This window comes from Megascapheus bottae, chromosome 7 (assembly GCF_031878675.1).
Source record: "Megascapheus bottae isolate mThoBot1 chromosome 7, mThoBot2.hap1, whole genome shotgun sequence".
NCBI classification, from domain to species: domain Eukaryota; kingdom Metazoa; phylum Chordata; class Mammalia; order Rodentia; family Geomyidae; genus Megascapheus; species Megascapheus bottae.
In genome coordinates this window covers 61,222,065-61,226,567 of record NC_143515.1, presented here as the reverse complement: position 1 = coordinate 61,226,567, position 4,503 = coordinate 61,222,065, and the positions used below count along the sequence as shown (strand labels likewise).

General features: G+C 32.8%; 1 non-coding gene across 1 annotated transcript; it reads left to right on the top strand.

The window, feature by feature from the left end:
• Positions 1–514: 514 nt before the first annotated feature.
• Positions 515–621, top strand: LOC150060890 (U6 spliceosomal RNA). The gene has a single exon (XR_016536340.1). It is a non-coding gene; the product is annotated as a U6 spliceosomal RNA (small nuclear RNA).
• The last annotated feature ends 3,882 nt before the right edge of the window (positions 622–4,503 follow it).

Below are 4,503 nucleotides of genomic sequence, written 5' to 3'. Positions count from 1 at the left end.
TTTCACATGTCTTGGTCCCCATTTCCCTCCCTCCTACCCTCACCCCTCATCTTGTTTTCCCCCGTTCCCTATCCAATTTCAAATAACCAAATACAAATATATCCGATATATCAGGTAACAAAGTGAGATACTGTAACAATATGAGATAACCAAGGGACAGCAAAAGAGATGAGAGATAACATAGTACCTTAAGAACAACAATCATTCATTATATGGCTTATGTTTCTATATCCTAGAGATCCTTTCATTTAGCGTCCTACTATATGGCCTTTTGTATCAATATCCTAATATTTTGTAAAAACATTTTTATCATTTTTCCCATAGTTAACAGAAGATCACAATTTTCTTCCCCAAATTCCAATGGCAAAATGAGCATGGCTATGTATAAAGCTGTGATGGCTCTCTTAAAGGAATGTAGTACACTCACAAGTAAGGGTTGGTAAAAATTGAAAAAGTACCCAGAGACATAACAATATAAATATGTTAAAATGTTGGTTAAGAAAATGGAAAAACAGTGCTTGCCTCGGCAGCACATATACTAAAATTGGAACGGTACAGAGAAGATTAGTATGGCTCCTGCACAAGGATGACATGCAAATTCGTGAAGCATTTCATATTTTTTTTTGCTATCCCTTGGTTTTCTCATATTGTTACAATATTTCACCTTATTGTCTGATATATTTTATATTTGCTTAATTGGTTATTTGAAATTGGATAGGGAAGGGGGAAATTAAGATGAGTGGGGGGAGGGGGGAGGGAAATGGGGACCATGTTTGTGAAGTAATGAACCTTCTATCCGGTGAACATAATGTGACCCTTCTATTAATTACAATAAAAAAAATCTGAAAAAAAAGAAAATGGAAAAATATAGATAGTAAAAACTCATTAGTTAAGTTCATTATGTAAAAGATATATCATACATGTTTAAAATGATTGGGAGAAGAATATTGTTATTAGATCATTGTTAGCATACATTATTATCATATATTAGTGAAAAGATAAACTGTAAAACAATACAGTGTACAAATATATCTGATACATGTACATATGTAACAAAAAAGCTACTAAGGAATGAAATTGTTGTCTTTTATCCTAATTGAATTATTTTAGCATTCCTCCAACCAGTCTGAGCTTTAGAACTAAAGTATTATTTAAGTTTTGTTTTAGTAACTCAGAAGAGAGTATTTGTCTTTGTTTTAATGTAATCTGATTTCATTATACAAAGTATAGAATCATATATACTAAAAATACTCTTTTTCCTTATTTAAATTTTTCTGAACTGTTGCTTTTAAAACGTCCTTGGATTTTCTTTAATAAATCTTGTGCAACTTTTAAATAGACACTTGGAAATGTATTTAATGGATGCATGAAAACTGGATCCATTTAGTTTCAAAAATATATTAGAACATCTCTTGCTCCATAACTTACACAATTTTGTAAATTAGTCTAAATTATTCTTGAATGAATTACTTGAATATGTAACATTCCTGAAACAGAATTTTATGTGAGATAAGTTCTTAGAATTTAAATCCTTTGGTCAAAAGGATGTTAATATAGTTTTTGTGATTTGAACAAAATACTGGTGTGTAACATGGTAGAGAAATTCAATGGAAAGAGCACCAGTAGAAACACTTTTTAAAAGTTCACTAAGTATATGAACATCAGTTGCATATGTTGTTCCATTTATAGCATCTATTATCACTAATGAATTTGATATGTCGCATTTTTGGTAAAGGTATGAGGAGACAAATGCTCTTCTTATTCCTTGAAACAAATGTAAATTGATACAATTAATTTTTTAAAAAAATTATAGAAATAGTAAGGGCTGATCTTTATCCTGTACATGCTTGGTTTCTTCAAAAGCATGATGGATTTAATGTAAAACTTATCAAGAATCCTTGCCCTAAGTACAGAATATGTAAGTTTCCTTCACTTGCACAGCCATACTTCCTTAGAGGTTTCTTAATCCAACTCTACAAGAAAGTGCCATGTTGTACATAGTCTCCAAAACCACAGTAGAATGCAGTGTACACTGTTATGCGTCAGCTTGCTGGGTAGTAAACTTCAAATCTTGGAAGCAATCTTTCCTTTTTGCTTCAGTTGGGAAGTCTCAATTTCAGGTTGTATGTTAGGTTCTATTTCGATGCATATCTTTCTCATTTGTAGGAGATCAGTGTACCGGAAACACATTGTTCTTATGGCCAGTGGTGGGAAGGCAAGAGGGGAAGCCACACCTTGAGTGCACATTTGATCCTGCCAACTTCACATTTGCTGACATTCCTTTGGTCAAAGCAAGCAGCATGGCCAAGCCTGAAACCAATAGGTGGGGGGGAATTACCCTATCTACTTTGGTAGAACCAAGACACACAACAAGGACCCATGATGTGTATGCCTGCACAACAGCATGAGTTCCTCAATAACTTAGGTGACAGATTGCAGTAATGTCATGATATAAAAAATCAAAATGGTTAAAAATAATTTGGTACATCTCCGTGTACAAGTTAGGAGTCATGATGGTCAGAAAAAAAAGACTATTTGCATTGTTGAGATGGTTACAATGACTTGTGCAAAATTCTTGTTTCTCAGTAGTAAATGACAATACCAAATACTGGATGTTTAATATCTGTATCTATATAATAGATATAAATATATATACACCTTTTATAGAAGCATATCTAGATATAGATATGTGTGTATGGATAGATAGATCTATATATCTATACAAGCATAGATGTATAGATAGATAGCTAGATAAATTTAGATAAATAGATAGATATTGGTATAGAGAAGTTGATCTATCTAGATAGATATGTTTGGATCTACAGATATATATATATATATATAGATCTATCCATTATTCAGATATCTATCTATATTTCTATTTATCTAGATAGATATACATCTATATATCTAGAAAACTATAGATCTATAGAGATCTACATCTATATTTCTCTAATTTCTTTCTCATCTATTCTTTTCAAATTTATTCCTACAGCCCCTTTGAGCATTATTATTTTGAGTTTACCAAAGAATTAAATGATTTGAGTGGAGTTCAATGATCAGGATCTTCACCAGTGCATAAAACTATAACCAAATAATATCAGTCAAGTGGATTTCTCATTTATCTTTTCCAAGGTCATAGACTTAGTATGTAATAAAGCAGTTCTGTCTCCTTCTACCTCTGCCAACACCCTCTCTTTTACAATTAGTGGCCAATATCTGATCTAATGTTTCCCAAAGCATCGTCTATAACTACATTAAAAAGAAATTAGCCTCAAGGTGTAATCAGGTTAAGTACTGACCTTCTGGAGTAAGAAGCTTGTTCACATAGACAGGCCCGATGGCTTGGGGAGTTCAGGTACCAGCCATATTTTTTGTGAGAATAACAATGAATAAATATTTACCCCAAATTTGGCCTGGGCCATTGCTTGACTGCTTCATTGACTGTCCCATTATCTTGTCACATTTTCATCTCTACTTATTTAATTTAGGAAACATCAGAATTCAGAAGCCTCAGCTGTAATTTCTCACCAGGGCAAATGGTTGCTCCGTGTAGATTTCGTTATTACTTTTGGTCCATTCTAGCTAAGACTGCAGATTAGACAAAGTTCATTCATCCATCCATAGAGCAAGGGACTGTGTTTGTGAAATGACGCAGATTATAAAAGATCACAGGTGTCTGTTTCTTTTTAAATTGCCTTTGCTAGACATTCATTTGAAACAACTGTAACTTAAATCTTATAGCTGGAAAGAAATTTTTCATTGGTAAATTATCTTGGGATTTCATTCTGTTTTCTTTCAGAATGGAAGTTAGACTCTGGACTAAAGAAAAGAAAAATGTTCTTTCCTATGTCCGTCCCTCAACAGCATCTTATATAAGCAATCATTGTGATAGTTCAGTTCTCATTTCCAGGACAAACCTTATTTTCCCTCTTTTTTTTGAATAAAGACTATTCTAACAGGAGACAATTTTTTTCTTTGTTTCACTTTATAACCTCTCTACTTTGGAAACAAGAGGAATTTTAAAGGACATTGTTTAGTATTCATTATTGAATAAAAATAGTGCTAAAAATTATTAGTATTATTGTTTTTGGTGCGAGTCCTAGGAGCCTGAACTCAGGACTTGACTACAGTCCCTGAGCTTTAGTGCTCAAAACTAGTGCACTACCACTTAAGTCACATCTCCATTGCCAGCTTTTTTTTCAGTAGGTTAGATAAGAATCTCTTGGACTTCCATGTCCTGGCTAAGCTTTCAACTGTGATTCTCAGATCTCAAGCTTCTGAGCAGCTAGGATTAAAGACATGAGCCACTGTCACTGAGCATAAAAATCATTTTAAAAAATTTATAATGACAAAATTGTTAGGTAACAGGTGATTCTAAAAAGCTGAACAGCTTGCTGGCTACCTAAAGCTTTTCCAAAAATAAGAGAAAGAAAATGAAGTATTCTTTTCTTTCAATTAGGTTAAAGAAATTGTAATTTTCTTCATATAATCACTTTGTTG